The sequence below is a fragment of the Schistosoma haematobium genome, chromosome 5 (genome assembly GCF_000699445.3).
Source record: "Schistosoma haematobium chromosome 5, whole genome shotgun sequence".
In the NCBI taxonomy this organism is placed as follows: domain Eukaryota; kingdom Metazoa; phylum Platyhelminthes; class Trematoda; order Strigeidida; family Schistosomatidae; genus Schistosoma; species Schistosoma haematobium.
In genome coordinates, this window is record NC_067200.1 from 20,580,897 (window position 1) to 20,606,283 (window position 25,387).

Below are 25,387 nucleotides of genomic sequence, written 5' to 3' on the forward strand. Positions count from 1 at the left end.
ATATCTGTACCAGAGTTAACGTGCACTTCAGGACTTAAAATTGATGCCAATGTCCTCAGTCGTAATAGAGTTATCCACATTGCTACCAAATCCAGATGGTCTTTGGCTTGTGTTTTTGGATCGTGAAAATTACTAAATTCAACTCGAGCTACTCACTAATATTAAGTAGTACAGCATGGAGTAAAGAAATATTAGGAATAATAAACAAATCAATATGCTTTCTTACATAATAACCAAATCTTTATTGTAATACCAAAAGTGATGAATCCATTGTCGAAACATTTTCATATAGGTAGGAATCATGAGCTAGCTAGGTATGCAACAAAACATCAACTCTGTTATGCAAGCACATGCGGCTGACGTGTCTCAAATAGGATGAAACGCGCTCCCTGGATTTCATTGCTAGCCATCGTCATCTCAGCTTATAATGTTATTTCCTAATATTTCAATTCAATCAATTATGTTTCCATTTGATATTTGTCCACTTTAAAGCATATTTTTCAATAATCTGATTGATGACATGAATTCTGATGGTGAGATTTTAATGATCCAACCTTTACCTTAAGGTACTTTAGCTTACCAAACCATAATTGATAAGACTATGCAAAGTGATTAATCATAAAAGCTCCTCACTAATTATTGTCATTTCCTGGTTTCACATACGTAACTGTTTACTTGGACAAGGCACAAATGAAGTGCATACCAGTCACTTTAACTTATTTGTAAATACTTCGATGTAATCTCTATGTTCACTGATCATATACCTTAACCGTAGAATAAGAGAATTTTCGGAGGTAGGCAATATAATACACTTTCAATAGATATATTCATATAAATCATGTATAAGATGCCTGGTAAAGGTTCACATTTCCATTATAAATTTGAAAACATTTCTCCGCTAATTAAAAGGAGCCTTTTTGAATGTTAAATATATGAAGTAGGTAGTTGTACGACCATATTTTGATTTAGAGTTGTCATTATTTTTGTTGTTGTCTTTCAATGAACTTACGTCGTAGTAATTAACTTCATGTAACGTTTTGTTTCAGTCAGTTAGTCAGCTACAACGTAGGACCAGGCACATATATGCATCGATACAAGTTGCCATACCGCATTAGTACAACAAGATGAACACCGGATTCATGGGAGTAGTTAATTCAATGGTGGTAATATATAAAAGAAAGATTACATATAAGGATATAGTACAGGAAGAAAGAACTAGTTCGTAGAAAGATATGAAGCAATTTTAATCTCTTAGTTTAAGGGAAGATAGAGAGTGTATACATCGACGCCATTGTGATCGATTCTGAGTCATGTCACCAAGAGTCTCCAACCGTTGATTACAATATTTACACGGACCCCAACCAAGTAGTCTGCATATACCAACATGGCTCAGACTAGAAGTTAGTGACTTTACGGACTGATGCCACGTTATGGTTTGACAGCCCCTAACTTTCTTCCAACCATCTCCAACACAGGTTAGCATTACACGTCATGGTAATCTCTTAGTTTAAGGGAAGAGCGTAGTCACGCGGACCCGAACGTTTTGTTTATTTGATTTTCGTTCTGCTTAATATTTGATTGCTTTAGTTCTGAGATAATGATGAGAATATTGATTCTATGCGACAAATTCTTTTACGAATACTCATCATATGTCTCTTGGTATATCCATGGTAGAAAAGAAGGGATCTATGCGATCCTAGTGTAGTGTATGTTACTTATACTAACAGATATAAGTAGTATGTAGCATCAATCGGAATCGGAATGCCTGTCAGTAGGTGATTGAAATAAAGCGAACAAGAAGGAAGTTGGAAAGTAATCGAAATAACAATAGAATGAGAAGAATAGTGGTGCATAGAAGCTATGCAAAGAATGTATTAAACGTATAATTTTAATATTTTACTAAATCACTATATGATCTCGCATCAAACAATAAATTGGCATTCTTCATCCAAGTTGTCGATCACTACACTAGTATTGAAGTGTCGTTAACAGTTATAGCCATTATCACAAAAGTATCACAGAAACCAATTAGTTGTAAACCTATTAATTTAGTTCAGTGGTCAGGACTCTAATGAACTTATTGTCTTAAGCTATCTTGCAATATAGACTGACTGCAATGGGAGAGTCTATTGCAGCCGATGACAGTTGGATAGAAATTTTGTCCTACATTTAGGCGTTGCAACCTTGATTGAGATTAAATCCGGAATCGTCCGTTCATCTGAATAGAAAAATACTTTATAATTAATGAGTTAAAATTTAGTGATCCATATTTTCAAATTCATTCCGATCACAAAGTAATACGATTGTCAGTCAGTTTGGTCACTGATGTCTCTCTCAATCTTACCGTTGGTCAACTCCTATCTACTTCCAACTGACATACTGAGGCCCTACAAGATGTCAGTGATGGACCCGAACAGTTCAGTTGTAATGCCTTACACTGTGAATTTAAATGACCCAGGATTAAATAACAAACAAAGTTCCAGTCTTCTTAAGATTTTGTGTATACCTCACTAATGAGTCAGAACTAGCGGAAAAATTAGGTCTAGAAGTCTAATCGAATTCTGTCATCAACCACCTGATATATTAATTTGTATAAAGAAGAAACAATAAAATTTAAATCAAAAGATACTGAATTCATCAATCTGTTTGAATGCATTTATTTACGATAGCTTCTATAGAATTTAATAGTTGAGTTCATGAGTCAATTAAAGCCAGATCAGCACTCGGAAGCACTGGACGGCCGTTTCGTCCTATTGTGTGACTGCTGAGCAGTGCGCGTTCACGACCTCGCCTCGCGAGATGCGAACCGAGGATCTATCAGTCTCGCGTGCAATCACTTAACCTCTAGACCACTGAGCCGGCATCTAGTGGTGTTCATGTCTAACATCAAGCAATCCACGAAGTTGAGTGACGCATCCACTATTGTCATTAGTGAGTTGCTATTTCACAACAGACCGATATGTCATGTTATCGAATCCGTCAGGGAGCATCAGTTCCATTAAGAATAATACAGGTACACTTTGCTGACGAGTGTCAAATAGCACGAAACCCGGGTTGAGGGTTTCCTGTTGACTACCACCAACCTCCATCTTTTCTCAACATGGTTCACGCAATGTCGAGTCACTTAGACTGATGACCACATTGCAACTTGATCGATAGCATTCGATCTGTAGTAAGAAGGACCTTAAATACATGGCATTGATCACCACCTAGTGATCAATTTACTTGTAAATACATCTCAATCCTATAAGAGATCAGTAGTGGCCTGGATAGATCAGTGGTAACATCTCTGACTGTGAAACTGAGTGACACGTGGTCGAATCCGTTATGGAGTATCAGTTCGTTCAAGAATAATGCAGGTACTCCTTGCCGACGAGTACCAATTTGTACGTAAGTTAATTCCACGGTTTCTTGTTGATTATTTCCAAACATCATCTTATATCTGATGTTAATGAATTGTTTACAGGTCTTGTTTTGTTGTTGTTTTTCTTCATTTCTTTGTTTATTTACTTATTTATCTTTCTTTTTATTTTGAAAAACAAACAAACAAACTCGAAAACAAGAAATAATAATGAATAATCTAATTAAGTTGAATTATCAATTTCACATGAGTTATCTCCTCTATTAAGTATGTTATCATTGATACCTCAAATAAATGAAGTGAGTAGTTTTTGTATGGACTAACAAGGAGAGGGGAATACAAAAATTATGTTTAGTGAGATAAACAAATACATATATACCGTATACACAGAAGTAAACAAGAAACTGAGAAAGAGTATTAGAGCTGGAAAGTAGAAATATGTGGAAGATCTAACAGTGATAGCGGAAAAAGCTGCATGAGAAGGAAATATGAATCAACTAGATGAAACAACGAAGAAACTAGCAGGGAAATATTGTAAACTAGAACGATAAGTTTAGAACAGAGGAAGCTAACCGATCCGTGAGATCCAAGAATCGTAGAACAAGTAGGTAGACCACTCTGAAGAGTTCTTGAATACACCACCTCCATTGTATCCACTGAACATCGAATCAACATACATAAACCTTCCTATAGATGTTACTCCGCCAACGATCAAAGAAATCAGGACGGTCATCAGACAAATCAAGAATAAGAAGTCAGTAAGACCTGGTAATACACCAGCTGAAGCACTGAAGTCAGACAGAAGTAACTGTAAACATGCTCCGTGTTCTATTCAGGAGATTTGCGAGGCGGCACAAATGCTGACAGATTGGAAAAAATGATGTCTCATCAAGGTACCAAAGGAAAAAGATCTAGGTAAATCTGTGAACTAACTATTAGAGATACCAGGAAAACTTTTTAACAGTATTACTGAACTGGACGAAAGATTCAGTAGACTTTCAGCTTCGAGATCAACAGGCCGGATTTCGTTAGAATCGGTTGAGTATAGACCAAACCGCTACACTGAGTTTTTTGTTGAACAATCATTTGGATGAAAATCATCACTGTACACCAACTTCCTTGATTCTGAGAAAGAATCCGACAATGTGCATAGCATAGTTCTTAAACACATGGTCAATTTGGGTCACACCACATCGCGTGAATCTTCGTTCAAAATCCTCTACAAAGTAAAAAAAAAACGAACTGGCTTAAAGAAATCTTTGGATGAAGAATCTCTATATAATTGATGCTATAGCAATTCAACATTTCCAACCCGACCTTATTCTATGGAAGACTCATATTCAATCCCTAATTCTTCCACAGTCTTAGCAATCTTTTGAATTCTACAAATTGTAAGTGCTAAGCATTAGTTTCTTCTTCTTGTTAATTAAGTCGACAGTTATCTCTAACCTTTATTTTATCGTTTATTAGTTGTTATTACTTCCAAAACTCTTATATAAAGTAAGCTCTTGACGATGTTTGGTTATGTTACTGAATGATGTAACCTATTTTATCCAGTACATGAAAACTTTCATTACATTGAAATAACACCATACCATTGATGAAGTATTACTTAACATACTTGAAGATTTTTTGATAATCTTGATTATATTATACAACCACCACTTCTTAATAGGTGTTACTTCTTCTTATATGAACCTTCTTTGACATCATGGTGTACCTGGGAAAATCGTCAACATCATAGAGAATTCATATGACGGACTACACTGTAAAGTGGTGCATAGAGGATAGGTTCATTCCAAGTGAGGACCGGAGTCAGACAAGTCTGTTTGCTCTCGTCCCTTCTATCTCTTTTGTTGGTTGACTGAATTGTTAAGACTTCGTCATCTGAGGGAAAGCGCGAAATAAAATGAACAGGTTGAATACAACTACACGCTTTGGTTTTCGCAGATAACCTGAACCTTCTACCTTGTCTATTTTGTCTAAACATCACAATGACAATATTTTTCATTATTACAATGAGTTACATTAGGAACCATCAACTTGAGTGAAGAATGAATACAAATGGAGAATAGACTAAGTATAAAGGGTTTATAGAAGATTGTTCAGTATTATAGTTCACATCATATATTGAATTTAGATAAGGAAACTGGTCAAAATCAAGAAATATTGGAAAGATGTATCATCTTAGTGTGTGACTTCTTAACGGCAATGAACACCACAACACACCTAAGAGTCGAAAGTAAGACTTACAAGTTCCATGACGAATTATACCACTGAATTGACATGTAGTGTCCTACATTTCTAATTTCAATCAACTCACGATAAACAGCAAACATCTATACCAATAAATAATGATGCTTCCTAAGTTCTAACAAGAATCAATGACCAGTGGTGTTCAACCATGTTGCCTATGAGGTAGTCACTAATAACAATATATAGAGAATTGATTAGTTATACATGATCATAATTGGATTCTGACATAGTAGTTTTAAATGAGAAACGTTTAGAGAAAAAAAAAGACTTGAAGGTCTTGGGTTAGATTCTTGATGTGATAATTGATATGCATCACCCACTTAGAGAAGTCTCATAATTGAATGAACTGACTTTTCAATGGCTCTTTGTTTTCAATACTCGTTTCATTAAAATCAGACTATGATTTAAAGTATAAGAAAAAGGAATAGAGCTAACAATCTGTTGACTGGTTCCAATAATCATTTCATTCTAAACAATGAACCCTTAAATTAACCTTGTCGATTGATTTATTTTTATGCGTTATGATATACAATGTGAGTAAACTTCAAAGTTTTAATCAATAGTTATGATAGATTTTACAAGTGATCAGTAATCAGTCAGTCAGTAACAATGTAGAACTTTGTACGTACGTACATCAGTTCGAATTGCCACATCACATTAGTACAGAGACACAGTTGTCTACTCAAATTCCATAGTGGTAGAGGTAGTAAAAGTATAAGCAGTAATCGGAAAGATTAGAATTTGAAGAACACAAAGAGTCGATGCACCTGCGCCATTGCGACCGATTTTGAGCCATGTCATTCAAGGTCTCTAACCATCGGTTGCTATCATCTCGCGGTTATCAACCAGGTAGTCTACACCTACTAAAATGGCTTAGTCCACTTGTCAGTGATCAGTAATACATACTGTTGGTATAAATTAGTATTCCCTAGAGAACTGATATCACTTGACAATGATGAATAGTAGCTAATAATGGGATCCAGGATGGGCATTTTGTCCTATATCATTTAGATAATTTATTAAAAGTGATAGAATACAAGATAGTTATTCTATTCATCTTCGTATACCCAACCACCAACTGCCTCGACGCGCGATGTTTTATGGTGTAGGAGTAGGTTGGATGAAAGCTAGGGGCGGCCAGACCAAAACATGGCATAAGTCCATGAAGTTACTGACAAGTGGACTGAGTCATGTTGGTAGGTGTAGACTACCTGGTTGATAACCGCGAGATGATAGCAACCGATGGTTAGAGACCTTGAATGACATGGCTCAAAATCGGTCGCAATGGCGCAGGTGCATCGACTCTATGTGTTCTTCAAATTCTAATCTTTCCGATTACTGCTTATACTCTTACTACCTCTATCATTATGGGATTTGAATGGATAATTGTTTTTGTGTACTAATGTGATGTGGCAATTCGAACTGATGCACGTACATTACGAAGTTCTTCGTTGTTACTGACTGACTGACTTTCAATTTCTGTAATAACTTGAATTTCAGAATAATTACATTGACATTTCATTTACTTCATAAGACCATCTTTGTGATGTTTTCGTATTCAAAATAACCGTCTCTTCACAAAATACTCTATTGATTCAATTACAGTTGAGCTATCGGTCATGCTGGTTAGCGTTTTTTTAGCGAGTTAGTTTTCTACGGGATCGGGTCGCTAAGGCCATGCCCAACTATCCTCCTTTACCCGGGCGTGGGGCCCCCAGTAACTCTAGAAGAGCTACAGGCGGAGTTAGAATCTTCAATAAGAACGTCTAGGCAGTTCTACTGTATGGAGCTGAAACTTGGAGAACTATTACAACCATCATCAAGAAGATACAAGTATTTATAAATAGTTGTTTACGCAAGATACTCAACATCCATTGGCCAGATACCATCAGCAACAGCCTTTTGTGGTAGAGAACAAACCAGCTTCTAGCTAAAGAGGAAAATAGGAAAAGACGACGGAAATGGATAGGAAATACATTACGCAAATCATCAAACTGTATCACGAGGCAAGCTCTAACTAGGAATCCTGAAGGTAAACGGAAAAGTGGAAGTCCAAAGAACCCATTACGTTGAGAAATAGAAGCAGATATGAAGAGGATGAATAAAAACTTGTAGGAGCTGGAAAGGATTGTCCACGACAGGGTTAGATGGAGAATGCTGGTGAGTGACCTATGCTCCTTCACGAGGAGTAACAGGCGTAAGTAAGTAAGTATCGGTCATGTTAAATGAAAAGTTACAAAAGAGAGTTTTATTCCAATCCATTATAAACTACAATTATGATACTTTAAGTTTACAATAAGCAGTAAATAAACCGGATATACTAAATGTTAATTTAATGGAAATTACATTTAAGTAAATATTGACAGAACAATTTTTTCTTTCTTTCTTTCTTTTAGTTACCAAGCCCTTTTACTGATTCTTTTAACCTTTTTAGACATTTTCAATCGATATTGCCAAAAAAAGAATCCAGACCAATGTATCTAATTTAATTTGATCAGAAATTCAGTTTATCAGAAGAGAGTTTGTAAAGATTTTAATAATTTCAATAGTTGAGATCATGAGTTAATGAAAGTTCGATCAATATGGAAAATCTGGAAGCACTAGATAACCGTTTTGTCGTAGTATGAAACTCTTCAGAAGTACGCATCCACGATCTCGCCTCGTGGGATTCAAACCCACCCATATTGGAAACTCATCTCAGTTTTATGATGTGTATAATAAGAATATACAAATGAATCGTCAATAGCCGTATCTGATGATATTCCGACTTAATGAATTGCATAACCTTCAGAACCGTAATCAGTTTGTCTTGATGGACTGATAGATATCAGTTCTCTACAACTATTTTCCATATCTATCCCATATATCATAAACTGTCCAACTCTACATATCTCCACTCAGTTCTACCATCGCTAAACAGTGTTAAATGTGAGAGTCTTCGGAGTGACATTCATAACACACGGACAAGCCACCAAAGCCGCTATTTTAGCGTGGTGACATATAACTGGGTATACACTGCCAATACACAGATTTACTAAAAGAGTATTAATATCAGATGAGAGCAATCCTTTGGTGATAACTGTGATCAAATACAATCGGTTGCTCAGCATCCTCAATCCTAGGAGGGGTCAGTTATCACTAACATATAGCAGAACTGCTCTCGCTAACGGGTTCATATGGCTCATACACTATTTATTCCATCAAGATCATAGAGACTATGTTTAACATTACTTTGGAATAAGGTTTATCCAACTCACCTAGGTAGACCGTCTGTATCCACCATCCCGTTTTAAGCCCTGTCAGTCTATTCCGAGACTGAATATCACGTTAGTAGTCAGGATCCTACTCCTAATCTGAGACTTATTGTCTCTGATTTGTTCAGTTACACGCTTGATCAGCACTATTGACCTTGATCTGACAGCCAGGTCCCTGTTGGTCTACTATTCTAAAGCTTCCCTCTATGTCTTGATCTTGAGTTCTGAAGTCATCAACCAACCTTTAATACATTTCTATTTCAAACAGAAGCGGTTTATATACAGTCATGCCGGAACCGCATTACATCGGAAAATGAAAAATAACAACCATACACGAACAAGCCAAAAATGACTATGAATAGAGGAGATTGTAGATAATCGACTGACAACAATTTAAGAGTAATAAGTTGTACAACAACCGAAAGCTTATGATAAATGGAATAAATGCACACAATAATCGACTTAATTAGTGATTATACATTAAAGTTATGATTTTAACAATTGAATTGATGGGTCGATTTAGGCTAGACCACCATTAAAAACCTGGAAGCACTGGGCGGCCGTTTTGTTCTAGTATGGGACTCTTTACAAATGCTTAGACACGATCCTGCAAGCGAGACTGGAACTGTGGACCTGCGTTTTCGCGTGCCAAAGCTTAACCTATAGACTACCGAGCTGGAATCGAATGGTTCACGCACGATACTGATAGGTCCTAGGTTCGAATCTCGCGAAGCGGGATCGTGGATGAGTATTGCTGAAAAGTTTCATACTAGGACGAAACGACCGTCCAGTGTTTTCAGGTTTCCTATGATGGTCTAGCTTCAATTGACTCATGTTCTCAACTAGTGAAATATAATTTTATTATATCTTAATGAGTGGAAAAATTGTATTTCTGATGTTTCGTGACTTAATATAAACCACTTTATCAGAGTAAATAAATAACTTTTCAACCAATACTCAATTTATTTGAAACTATCAAGTCCATCCAACCTTGCCATTGATAATTACAAGTCATTGTTATACCAGGTTAATTGAACAGTAAATATGACCTTTAAAAAATAAAGTTGATAATTTTTAATTGAATGAATGGTATCATACTCATAATGAAACATGAATATCATAATAAATGATTGGAGGAAGTTGATGAGACACTGTTAATTTAAATTCACTTGGCATTATTTGGCATGTATCTTTCCATTGATGTTTAAGACTTCAATTGATCAGTCTGTTATTGGTATATGCGGATACTGTGCGTATGTCTTGATATTGCCTTAATTCACAAGCTTTTTGTAAGCAATGATGGATAGTGGCTAGCAGTGGAATCCAGGACGCGCGTTTCGTCCTATTTGAAACTCGTCAGCTCAGTGAGAAGATACAAGGTAAATAATACCAAGTGAATTTAAACTTCACCCCATTGCACAAGCAAGTGGCTATCAGGACTCAGTAGCTAAGTGGCTCACGCGATGGCATTTGAAGTGAATGGTACTGGGTTCGAGTCTCAGAGTGAACATCAACTTTGAGGTGCAGGTACATCCAGCTGACGAGTCCCGAGTAGGACGAAATGCGTGTCAAACTGGATTCCACTGCTAGCCACTATCCATCATTGCTTACACTGTTAATTCAGGTTATACGTTAGTTGAAACTAGTTAAAAAAAACTTATGTAAAGTTTTAAAGGGGACTTGTATTTTTCTGTAACATGTAACCTTTTGTAATTTCTTACAGATACATTACTGACTAGTCTGTAACTAATGGAAAACATTTTCTCATCAGTTTTATAGTAATGTAGTGGTTCACTGGTTTCCTTTGTATTATGTGCTACTGATATCAACAGATATAAGTAGTATATGAAATGTCTGGAGGCAGAATGTTAAGAAAATAAAAACAAACCAAAACAAACGAGGATGAGAACAGTGAATGATTGCTGTGGAAATGAAGGAACAATAAAGTCTGAGACAATTGATTGACATGTTTCAGACGAATTATTTACTGTATGGTTCTTAGAGTTGACTAAGAGATCCTGTAATTTTGTGTTCAGAAATGTTTGATAGTCTCCACTTGTTTTGTCGTTCATTACACCTTTAGTTGGTAATTTTATATTAAGTAGTGACATGTTCATTTGTGGGATTTCGGTTTCTTTGTGTCAACTGTTCTGTCTTTTGAATATACAGTCAAATAAAAATCTGTATTTGAAGGAGATAGAAATTTCAAATAATTGAACCCAGGATGTATGTTCTATTATATTTGGGATAAAGCTAGATGTACCTTCATCATAGTTGATGTTCATTTCGGGACTTGAACTCTGTAATTTTCACTTCAATCCTTAATCCATTTTGCGACTAAGTCTAGGCAACTACTCATTTAAAATAATTTAAACCGTTACGAATTTAAATAGAGCCATTTATTATCATGATTTTCGTTATTATTATTACCATTCAAAATCATCAGTATAGGGATGTGGAGATTACTAAGTTTTTGCTTGAGATCACGAACCGATTGATGTTAGACCACCATTGAAAACCTGGAAGCACTGGACGACCGTTTCGTTCTATTGTGTGACTCCTGACCAGTGCGCGTCCCCGACCTCGTCTCGCGAGATTCGAACCCAGGATCTATCAGTCTCGCGCGTGATCGCTTAACCTCTAGACCACTGAGCCGGCATCCAATGGTGTTAATGTTTAATCTCAACTAATCCACGAAATTGCGCGATCATCTTCCATTGTACTGAGGTAGATACCTGTCTCTACTTGATATGGATTAGCTCCACTGGTCACGGCTTCTCAATAGAATAGAGAATTCCCTCACGAAGCTAGTCACTAGTGAGTATGTGGTAATAATTAGGTTTTTGATTGAGATCAAAATTAGCTTATTAGTCTGAAATCATCATACTCATCATGAGATAAAAAAGATTTTCAATCCTTTCCATTTTGACTTTTTCGTAAACGGTGTTGAATTGGTTTAGATTAGATTGAAAATATTGTCCGCATATCTACTATTTTTTGAAAGTTCTTTAGTCGATCCCACTTTCAGGAACGCTCCTGAATCGCTTTATCCATGAGACATTCTATACCACCTACAAATTTAAAGGTTCAATATTACGAATTGGCTTTAAATTAGACAACCATTAAAAAGTAATAAGCTCTAGACAGTCTTTTGATCTTAGTTTTAGACTTCACAATCATGTGCTCCCCCTAGGACTAGAGAGTTATTCAGTGTTTCCCAGTCTTCAATAATTATCTAAGTATAGTCAGTTCTTAATTTAAACCATAAAATATATTTTTAATTGTTTGTTTGTATCTCCTCACTGATGTTTAGGAATGAAATTGATCAGTTTGTTATTGGCAATATGTGCATCTTGTTCGAATTACCTTGATATTACCTTAAGTGCCGGAGTGAACATCAATTCTGGGATGCATGTTGATCCAGTTGAAGAGTCCTAAATAGGATGAAACAAGTATCCTGGATTCCACTGTCAGCTACCACCCATCTTTACACATAAAATACAGTTTCATTTTTTGTCAACTTTGCATTACATCTACATTCCAGGATGGTGATAATCAATCGCTTATTTTACATCCAAATGTAAGTACATCTATGTCGATTCTGAGGTTTTGTTGCACAAAAATCAACATTTCCCCATAATTAATCAAGTAAAATCGTCCAGATCGAAATTAACACAGATGGTATTATTAGTAAATCTGTTGACTACTTCCAACCATAATCTTATCTCAACATAGTTCCAGTCTCTTAGACTGATGACCACATTGCAACTTGTTCAATAGGACTTGATCTGTACTAAGAAGGACCTGATATACACGACATTTATCACCATCTAGTGATCAATTTAATTGTAGATACATCCTAGTCCTATAAGAGATTAGTAGTGGCCTGGATAGATCAGTGGTAACATCTCTGACTGTGAAGCTAGGTGGCACTGGACTGAATCCATCCGAGAGCATCAAATCCCTCACGAAAACAGGTACACCTTGCTGTTGAGTGTCAAGCAGCACAAAACGTAGGTTCAGTGTTTCCTGTTAAATATCTCTAACCACCATCTTATCTCAACATAGTGCATACAACCTCGAGTCACTTAGACTGCTGACCACATTACAAAATGTGTTCGATAGTACTCAATCTACACTAAGAAGGACCTGAAATACATAAAATTGATTCCCACCTAGTGATCAATCAATTGTAAATCTTATTATTGTTTTAATGCTGTTATTCTATTCATGTTAGTCATTGAAATGATTACATAATTTGTTTTTATTTTCATTTCCAATGTTTTATCTGTCTATCTCATAACCAATATAACTTCTTATTACAAAAACAAAACAACAACATACAATCACCTATATACATAAGTTATCCCTACTCTATGTTTTGTATATTTGTTTGTTGTATACTGTGTGTATGTTGTTCTCATTCAATGTAAACTATTCTACTTCTTTAGTTGAATAAACAGAAGACTAGTACTACTAATAATGTTAGTAGTAGTATTCATCTAGAATAAAATCAAATTTTGTTCAAAATGAATAAAGGAAGAAAAACAATCATTCATCAAGATGTTCATCTTGTATAGTCAATTTATAGATTATTAAGACATAAATATTGAAATCATATGTATATCATAATGTCATAGTAACACACTTAGGCGGATATATATATATATAAACATATAGGGAACTAAATATATGATGTATATGTGTTTGTACTCACTCATGGTCTAACCGACATAAACTAAGCCTTAGCGAATAATACAGTCTATCATTTACTCAATATCCATATTATGTGTAATAATAATAATTTTTATCACTACTGTTATTATATTATCTCCGTTTCCCAACGATTAGCTGGAGGAGGGGTGTATTACAGTTGAATGAGCACAGATACAAATAATGTGCATAAGTATATACATATATATGTCTAACTTTTATATTAGATATGCTTATATAAGACCAATAATATTCTATGTGAATGATATTAAAATTAACTAAATCCAGTTGGTTAAATCTAATTCTTAATCAAAAGAAAATAAGGAAAAAGAAATCTTTTTTTTGGTGACTGATTCAATTCATAGAGTGGGTCAGTATAGAAGATAAAATTATGTTTTACTAATACATATGTGATTTTATTTATTTATTTCTTCTGTCAGTTTGTCAACAAGGTTTAGATACTACACTATACTATACCATACTATACTATACTAACCATACCATACTGTACTATACCACACTATACTACACCATACTAACCGTACTATACTATACTCATCATTCAATAATATGACTATACAGACTACATTAAACTTACAAAAGTTCATTTAACATTTCATTACATAATTAATAAAACATTATAATCCTGTAACCAACCAAACAAAAAAAATTGATTAATGAACATTACTTTTCGTTGATTATTCATTATTGGCGATCAGTTTGTGTGTGTGTGTGTGCGTGAAAATAAACATAAACATATCGATTATTTGTTTATTTATTTATTTTGTTTATATATGTGTGTGCAGTTAACAATCATCTTTTGTAGTAGTTGTCGTTGTTGCTTGTGAATTCTTTGGATAAAAATATTACATCATTAAAAGAAATAAAAATCTTTTGAAGAAATTGGTAAGTAACTGTACATTTTGAAATTGTTTGAGAAAATAGTATAATCTTTCATGTTAAAGACAATGTTGTCCTATGTTACTAGGTTATCTATTGATTTATTTAAATAATGTGCCACACAAGTCACTTGTGTGGGCAGGTTGTTTTCTTAAGAAGTTTAACACTTGGAGCCTTTGACATAAGGGTCTGATCTCCAAACCAGTGGAATAACGTAAGAAGATGCAGTCCTATGGTAGCCGGTGACCAATAATTGGTTCATACGCCATTTGTTTCTTTATGATCCTTTCGAATCCCCCTAGGTGGATCATCTATATCCACCAACCCGTTTGAAGCTCCGGACATTCACTTTTCATCCTCTTAATTCCGTAAACAACAGTAATGTCGTGAGAAGGCAGTGAGTATGACTTCTCTGACAGTAGAGACCTAGCTTTCCTCAACCCCGGTTAATTTCAACATTATATTTATGTATGTATTCATATTCACTTCCTTATTGTAATCCTACTTATTATGTATAATACGATTAATGATACACAAATACCTAACATGAACCAGTAAGTTATTGAATGAATTCATTGCTAATAATTCATTAGTTGACAATGGTTCTTCGTGAAAATATAAAACTGAAAGGTTAGATTCGAGTAGTATGAGAAGTACTATAGACTACCTATCTATCCGAACAACATTTTTTTATTGACGCACATACAATCTGACTGGTTATTTTTGTTTAATTATACTATCTAATATTTGCACAAATAATGTGATTGGTCATTTCACAAATCTTAGATTTGATTATACTCCTTTTTATTGGTTCATAGATTTAGTTTTTATTAGTATTTGAAGATTATCAACTAACTTAAATGTATTATTATAGGAGTGTATTGTAACGTTTGATCATTGATTAATGTGAATATATTATTGTCTTCAGTGAGTTATTATATCACAACAGACCTCTTAGTCGAACTCCATTAGTCACAGTTTCTTACTAGAACTGCAGAGAATACTTCATGAAGACAGTCACAAGTGGGTACATGATGATTATTATCAGAAGGGGGATTTCGTGACGATTTTATTAATTTAAAAGTTGATTTCATGAGTCGATCTAAACAGGACCATCATTGAAAACCTAGATTGATTGGATGGCCGTTTCTTCCTAGTATGGAACTTCTCAGCCGTGAGCATCCACGATCTTGCCGTCCAATGCTTCTAGGTTTTCCATGATGATCAAGCTTTAATCGACTCATGAATTTAATTATAGTGTGAATATAAATGAAAAATGTGACCAAATGATCCGATATTGTATTTCAATCACATTTATTACAGTCTATTTCATCCAATTTCTTTTTTATTTGTCATTGAATCCATTAGTTTAAATAATATAAACTGAATATATTTTGTTAACTTGTAACTTGAACTAATTCTCAAAATGTTTCGTTAGTTCAATGTCAAAATCCAAGACTCATCATCTTTAAATCTGATTGGTTTGTACATACTTTGTAGTTTTGCTGGAATAAACTTCTCTAATTAAAAAAAGAAAGGAAAACATTATCCTCATCTTAAATTTCAAAATTAGCTAATCTGATTATAGATATTGGTGTTTGACAACAAATGCCTTAGAAATATTGCTCTCGTCTGCTAGAATCATCGGGTAAGTAATAGTGAGGTTCGACGCAGGGTATTAAGGAATAATGGTAAATCAGTTGGTGAGGTTGTGAATCTTCAACGACTGAAATGGTTAGGTCACGTGTTGCGTATGCCTGAACACCGATTATAACGACGCGTAATGCCGACTAGTGTTGGAGATTTTTGGAAGAAACCAAAACGTGGCATCAGTCCATAAGGTCACTTAATTCTAGTCTAAGCCATGTTGGTAGATGCAGACTACTTGGTTGGGGTCCATATGGCTATCGTAACCAATGGTTTTAGACTGTGTGTGACATGACTCAGAGTCGATCACATGGTGTCGGTGTATACACTCTGTGTCTTCCTTTAAACTAAGAGATTAAAATCGCTTCATATCTTGCTTTCCACAAACTAATTCTTTCCTCTTGTACTATATCCTTATTGCAATCTTTCTTTTATATATTACCACCATTGAAGTAACTACTTCTATGAATTCGATGCTCATCTTGTGCTAATGCGGTATGGCAACCTTGACCGATGCATGTATGTGCCTGTTCCTACGTTGTAGCCGAATAACTGACTGACTAATCTTTAACAGAATTTGAGATCACATAAATAAGATAATCAAATCATGTTGTAGTAATCAAGAACACCCAGATGTATTCGAATACAAAATTATAGAATGTATTAATAAAATCTGAGAACTATAAAATAAATTCTTCATTTGCAAAATATTCATCAATTGTCTTAGACTTCATTTTCTTTCGTTTCCGCAGCAATCATTCTAATTCCTCATTTACTTTTCTTCCATCTTAACCTTCTACTGCCGGGCATTTCATTTTCGACTGATGATACATACTACTTATATCTGTCAATATCAGTAGCATACACCACAATGTTACTTCTTATAGTCCTTACTATCTAATGAATTTCATATATATAACGTCCTATATACGTTTTTCAACCTACTTATTGTAGAGGTCGATATGTGGCTTTAAACTTCATAAGATGTTGTAAGTATACTGATAATTATTTAAACACAACAACCGCCAATCTCGACACCTGATGTCTGCTGGTTAAATGTTAGTTTAGAAGGAAACTAGGTGGGGCCAAATCATAAAGTGGCATTAATCCATAAAGTCATTAAATGTCGATAAATTCAGACTATTAATTCATGAAGTATCGTAACCGATGATCAGAGATGTTGGGTGACATGGTTCATCATCAATCATAATGATGTAAATGGGTTCAGTGCCTTGGCCTATCTATCAGATATTGGACTCATATACTATTCGCTCTTTCTTCTTGAATCATTCTCTCACTGCCTGATATTACTTCACCATCATTGATAAGACTGTATCTATTACTTTAGCATTTCTCTCCATAGTTTTACCTAACTGTACCGATGACATAAGTAAGTATCGGGAACTAACCTGGCTTCAATGATGTAACTTGAAATCTGTTGAGTTCATACTAAGATAATTTCTTATTATAAATCATTGGAATTATTTTAAAACGAATAGGATCTGTTGGAAACTTTATATTACTGTAAGGGACATACACAATTCTTCACCAATAAATTGAAGAACAGATTCGATATTGAATAAGAAAGAAATTGAAGCCGAACAACGGTGTACATATAACAAAAATACATATGTTTGTGACACACCTCCACCTGGAGCCTGATGAAGATGTGAAGGCGCGAATCAACAAAGCAAGAGTAGCATATCTATAAATGAAGAACATCTGGAACTCAAAACAACTGTCAACCAAAACCAATGTCAAAATACTTCGCATCCGTCGGCCAGGCACTATCAGTAACAACCTACTTTGAGAGAGAACAAACCAGATCTCAGAGGAGGAGGAGGTCAGGAAGAAGCTCTGTAAGTGGATAGGACGCATATTGAGGTAAGCACCGGACTGTGTCACAAGGAAAACTCTCACCTGTAACCACCAAGGCAAGGTCAAAGGAGAAAAGGAAGAACAAAGAACACATTACGCCGAGAAATGGAGACAGACATGAAAAGAATGGACAACAATTGTATGGGACTACAAAGGGAGGTCTAGGATAGAGTGGTTTGGAGAATACTGGTCGGCGGTCTATTCCCCACTGGGAGTAACAGATGTAAGTGTAGTGAACACGAACTCCAGTGGGAACAATCAAATGTACCTGGCACAAAATTACAGGACTTGTTAATAACATCTAACAATCAAATAGTAAATACGTAATTTGCAAACTGTCCATCAATTGTCTCAAAATGACTCAGACTTCATTGTTCTTGCATTTTCATACAAATTGCATTCTGTTTCCATTCTTTACTATTCGATGGTCTTGTCTCTCTGCTTCCAGACCTTCTGTTCACAACTAACATCATCTACTACTTATGTCAAAATAAGTAGCACGCAACACAATACCATCTATGAAATTAAAATAAATCGGATAAATGCTCATGTTAATGAATCATGTGTTCTCTAGTGACTAACTTTGAAAGGCAACTCCATAATTCTAGTGGGAAACCGTGACCACTGGCGTCCAGCTATGTTGAGTGTAAGTCAGCTGCCCATCAACTATATTGGAAATATGGTTTCACAACATTACGAATTATTTAAAGTTAAACATACAAACAAATGAATACTGCCTCAGTGATCTAGATGTTAAGCCACTACGATCGAGATTGAAGCTCCTGAATTCAACATTAACTCGTGATGTCATGAACACAGACAACTAAGGAGTTTCAAACTGGGAACAAACACCTATTCATCATCGACTTCTAGTTTTCAAGTGGTTGCTTAACCATGAGCACTAAGAAGTACAATCTATGAAAATTCCGACTGAAAAATCTTTCCATAATAAGTTAAATACCATAAAAGCAGATTAAGTAGTTTATATTGGAAATCATTCTGGAGACCTTTTGTGACTACAGCTGGACCCAAACCTGGATAAAGAAGGAGAGTTGAACATGAGGTTAGTGACCCCATCCCATAGAAAACTAACTCGCTAACAAAAAACGCTTAATTATATTAATCACTCGCTTATCCCATTCATTTATAAATTAAACATGTGTACGTTTTGGAAAGTATTCGTTGTTGTATTCCACTTTGTATGTTACATGCAACATTACGTCTAGTAAACATTTTACTCATTAATACAAATCAGTAAGTTTATGGAAAGAAACTATATGAAATCAATGCAATTTGTATTGGTTGTTTGAATCTTCTCATTAAGTTCGAGTTCCGAGGATACACATCAACTATGAAATGCAAATGTATCTAGGATAACGAATTCGAAATACGAGTAAACGATCATCTTAGATTTCACTACTAACCATCATCCATCTTCACTTATCATGTTTGTGAATGAAGGCAATATCGAGGCAATACGCACAGGATGCACATATGCCAATAACAGACTAATCAATTGCAATCGTTAAAATCAATTGGAAGATTCAAGTAAACAATACCACATGAATTTAACACATAACCCGATTTCACAACCAAGTGTCTATCAGGTCTCAGTAACTAAGTTGATAATGCAATAACATATAAAGAAGCGAACACTACTGAGTTCGAATCCCAGAGTGAATATCAAGCCTGAGATGCAGATATACTCAGCTAAGGAATCTTAAATAAGACTAACCAATCGTCTTACATTCCATGACTAGTTACCATTCATCTTTGTGTTGTTTGTTGTTGTTTTAATGAAATCAATTCAGTAATATTCTACAATATAATTGACAAGAAGATTCCATCAAATGAATTGATTACGTCCTAATAGAAATGGCTTATACTTATTTGTACTTAAGTATATTTACTTATGTACATATTCTATGATAAAACTGACATTGTATATTATTAGCTTAATACAAATGGGACGAGTATATTTCATAATCCTTACTATGATTATTATTATTATTATTATTATTATTATTATTATTATTATTATTATTATTATTAGTCTTGACAGTAAAGCAATTCTCCTGGTAATAATCGTACTATTCTTTCAAGGGCATTTACTTGAGATCACTGGATGTATTTCTTTTCTTATTTACCATCACCCCTACATGCACCTCCACGCCCACCACCACTGCCACCACCACCAACACATCACCCCTTCAAATTGTAGTAAAATATACACTTGAATATAAATAATAATAAATTGATGGTGGTAGAGTGATCTATTTCTTTATTCTATTCCATTGGTACCTCAAATTTATATCTGTGTTCTATAATAATAATAATAATAATAATAATAATAATCAGAATCAGAATCAGAATTATACCTTTAGGCTATGAATCAATCGATATTTCTATTGAATTACATAATTCTTATCCATCTTGATTAAAGTTTTGTTTGTTTGTTTGTTTGCTTCCCTTCTCTCTCTTGTACAATTCTGAGGATTATGTAAGTAATAAAGTAGTAAGTATATCCACATGGGAATCCAAAAAAAAACAGAAAAAGTAACAAACTATTTTCTCGGTAGTCCATTCAAATTAGTTCACTCATAATCCTGTTTTGATTTTTGTCTTACTGAAGAAGAAGAAGAAGAAGAAGAAGAAGAAAACGAAAATTTCGTTCAAGGTCACAATTTTGTTGTTCCGATTCTGTTTTCCTCTTTCACTCTCATTCGGTTAAATCAAGGAAAAGGAGTATGAAGATTATTTTCTTTTTGTTTTTGGTGCTTATAGACGAAAAGTTATAACGTAGAGTTGCTTGGACGTTTTCCGTAGATATTATAGTAATTTTCATAGTTGAGATCATCAGTCAATTGAAGCTAGATCAACATGGAAAACCTGGAAGCACTGGAAGGCCGGGTCTGTTCTAAGATAGTAACTCACTGAAGAGAATTGGTGAATGTGTCGCTCAAATACGCGGATTAGTTGAATTTAGACATTAACACTGTTCAATGCCGGCTGAGTGTTCTAATGGTTAATCGATCGCGCGAGTGACTGATAAGTTCTGGGTTCAGATCTCCCGATGTGATATCATGGATACTCACTTCTCAGGAGTCCCATAATAAGACCTAACGGCCGTTACGTCTATAAGCACCAAAAACAAAAAGAAAATAATCTTCATACTCCTTTTCCTTGATTTAACCGAATGAGAGTGAAAGAGGAAAACAGAATCGGAACAACAAAATTGTGACCTTGAACGAAATTTTCGTTTTCTTCTTCTTCTTCTTCTTCTTCTTCAGTAAGACAAAAATCAAAACAGGATTATGAGTGAACTAATTTGAATGGACTACCGAGAAAATAGTTTGTTACTTTTTCTGTTTTTTTTTGGATTCCCATGTGGATATACTTACTACTTTATTACTTACATAATCCTCAGAATTGTACAAGAGAGAGAAGGGAAGCAAACAAACAAACAAACAAAACTTTAATCAAGATGGATAAGAATTATGTAATTCAATAGAAATATCGATTGATTCATAGCCTAAAGGTATAATTCTGATTCTGATTCTGATTATTATTATTATTATTATTATTATATAGAACACAGATATAAATTTGAGGTACCAATGGAATAGAATAAAGAAATAGATCACTCTACCACCATCAATTTATTATTATTTATATTCAAGTGTATATTTTACTACAATTTGAAGGGGTGATGTGTTGGTGGTGGTGGCAGTGGTGGTGGGCGTGGAGGTGCATGTAGGGGTGATGGTAAATAAGAAAAAGAAATACATCCAGTGATCTCAAGTAAATGCCCTTGAAAGAATAGTACGATTATTACCAGGAGAATTGCTTTACTGTCAAGACTAATAATAATAATAATAATAATAATAATAATAATAATAATCATAGTAAGGGATTATGAAATATACTCGTCCCATTTGTATTAAGCTAATAATATACAATGTCAGTTTTATCATAGAATATGTACATAAGTAAATATACTTAAGTACAAATAAGTATAAGCCATTTCTATTAGGACGTAATCAATTCATTTGATGGAATCTTCTTGTCAATTATATTGTAGAATATTACTGAATTGATTTCATTAAAACAACAACAAACAACACAAAGATGAATGGTAACTAGTCATGGAATGTAAGACGATTGGTTAGTCTTATTTAAGATTCCTTAGCTGAGTATATCTGCATCTCAGGCTTGATATTCACTCTGGGATTCGAACTCAGTAGTGTTCGCTTCTTTATATGTTATTGCATTATCAACTTAGTTACTGAGACCTGATAGACACTTGGTTGTGAAATCGGGTTATGTGTTAAATTCATGTGGTATTGTTTACTTGAATCTTCCAATTGATTTTAACGATTGCAATTGATTAGTCTGTTATTGGCATATGTGCATCCTGTGCGTATTGCCTCGATATTGCCTTCATTCACAAACATGATAAGTGAAGATGGATGATGGTTAGTAGTGAAATCTAAGATGATCGTTTACTCGTATTTCGAATTCGTTATCCTAGATACATTTGCATTTCATAGTTGATGTGTATCCTCGGAACTCGAACTTAATGAGAAGATTCAAACAACCAATACAAATTGCATTGATTTCATATAGTTTCTTTCCATAAACTTACTGATTTGTATTAATGAGTAAAATGTTTACTAGACGTAATGTTGCATGTAACATACAAAGTGGAATACAACAACGAATACTTTCCAAAACGTACACATGTTTAATTTATAAATGAATGGGATAAGCGAGTGATTAATATAATTAAGCGTTTTTTGTTAGCGAGTTAGTTTTCTATGGGATGGGGTCACTAACCTCATGTTCAACCCTCCTCCTTTATCCGGGCTTGAGATAGGCGGTATCCCCAGAGAGAGGTCTTGTCATATTCGAGTACACGGAAAATGTGATTAGGAGAAGTAAATGATGAAACTTATACTAATTGCTAAACTTTATCAAGGCCATCTATTATGTTACTTTAAAAAGGATAAAGAGAATTGAATGAAAAGAACTATCTTTTCAACAAAATCATTTTTGATAATGTGTATTGTGGTATTATAGAAATAAAAAACGTAAAGGTGATAGTAACAATCGGATAATGAATATTTTAACTTAGTAACTGATCTTAGCTACACCAACATTAAAACCTGTGAACACTTGATGGTAGTTTGGTCCTAGTGTTAAGTTCTCAGTTCTAGACGGCTGTTTCGTCCTTAAGTGTTACTTCTCAGCAGTACGCAACTATGATCCTGCACAAGGGATTCAAACCCATGACCATCGGTATCTCACTCTCATTCATCTAAACAATAAAATCGACAAACGGATAACTGACATGGTCAAATGTGTATAGACATAAGGACTCAAAAAGAATGGATTAGATGATCTGCTCAAAAGCCAGAATAATCAATGATAGAGTGATGTATCATTAAATGCTATTCCACATCCCAGAACATAAAAAAGCTTGTAGATTTCTACGAATTCTCACATAACTATCCAAAACATACAACTTATCTTGAGATAAGATGATAGTTGGAGGTAGTCAACAGGAAGCCTATGTTTCGTGTTACTTTGCAGTCATCAGTAAGGTTTACCTGTATTATTCCTGAGGGAACTGATGCTCCTTGGTGGATTCGACGCCATATCACCCAGCTTCACAGTCAGGGACGTTACCACTTAACTATACAGGCCGCGACTGACCTCCTGTAGGACTGATATGTATTTACAATTGTTTGATTACTAGGTGGTGATAAATGTAATGTATATCAAGGCCTTCTTAGTACAAATCGGATGCTAACAATCATGTTGCAAACCTAGGTTCACGGTTTCCTGTCGATTACCTACAACCACCACTTTATGTCAACATATTAAACGCAATCCTGAGTCACCTAGGCTACTGGCCACATTAAAACTTGATCAACAGCATTCTGTATCAAGAAGGACCCTTACATACATGACACTGATCACCACCTAGTGATCAATCACTTGTAAATATGTTTGTTTCTGTTACAACATGTTTACTTCAAAATTGTGTTATTCACAAATTAGAAAGGTCATTCAATAAAGTTCAGAATGACTTGGAGTAAAGTGTCAAATCATAGTCAGTATAATAGTAATATAACAAAATAACGAAATATTGTAGGTTTAAAATGCATAGTAGGAGAATTTCATCTTATCAATCAAGATAATAATGATAACAGTAATAATAATAATGTTTAATAGTTGAAATCATGAGTCAATTGGAGCTAGACCGCCATGGAAAACCTAAAAGTACTAGACGGCCGTTTCGTCTCAGTATGGGACTCCTTAGCGATGTGCATCCAAGACCCTGGCCCGCGAAATTTGAATCCAGGAGTCTTATACAAAAATGAAACATTTGTTGAATGCTTATTAGTTTTAGATATTGTCTGCCTAAAATCGGTTTATATAATGAAAATCACAGAATTCAACAATCTTCATAAAATTTTTAGATTAATTAGAAATACCTCTTTCTTGTGAACTATTGAAACAAACAGAGGATATATGTTTCTGTTTACATTGAAAATCTAAAACATTTCAGTGAATACTTGACAATCATGATGAGGACGACTCACAGGTGAACTCAAGGAAGTTCCAAAATACTCAGAAACAGTCGAAGATATCCCATCCAATCATCTTTTGGAAGAATATTCAAGAATCCATATGTGTAACTTCCCTATTAGACAAAAGCTAATAAATACTTGTATGTGAACTGAAGGACTATAATAATGGTTTAATTTTTACTAAAAACTATAAATACCTGACAGTTCTGTACTATAAATGACTCTGTTTTGGAATAGCATTCCTTTCATTTGTCTTTTGTCTTCTCGTTTGCAACTTGGACGATTCCAGAGTTCGAGTGCTCAAGATTTACGCGGTATATTAAGAATCTGAGCACTAGATATAACAATCATGTAAAGAGTTTTATCATTAAATCAATATTCTATATTTATTTAAACACATAAATATTGGTATAAAGAGGCACTAAATGTATATGTGCCACAAAAATCACTCGATTTATATAAGGGCTGGGATACTGCTCGGGTGCCCAAACCGAAATAGGTTGTTTTCTTAGGGGGCCACACCCGGAACCTGCGACCTAAAGGTCTTATCGACAAGACATTGGAGCAACGTCGGGAGATGTAGTCCCATGGTAGCCGGTGACCAACAAATTGTTTATACACCATTTGTTCTTCCAGGATCCTGGAGCCCATGTACATCATTGGTTTGGAATCAAGGTATTCCAACTGCCCTAGGTAGATCCTCCATATCCACCAACCCTGTTAAAGCGCTGGATATTCAGTTTTCGTCTTATCAATTCCGTAAATAACAGTAATGTCGTGAG

General features: G+C 34.7%; 1 protein-coding gene across 1 annotated transcript in view; it reads left to right on the forward strand.

The window, feature by feature from the left end:
- Positions 1–13,472: 13,472 nt before the first annotated feature.
- Positions 13,473–25,387, forward strand: part of MS3_00009354 (uncharacterized protein) — a 61,107-nt gene continuing 49,192 nt past the window's right edge. Inside the window, exon 1 of the mRNA XM_051217719.1 lies at positions 13,473–14,490. The gene's annotated coding sequence lies outside the window, so the exon portion shown is untranslated. The remainder of the gene's footprint in view (positions 14,491–25,387) is intronic.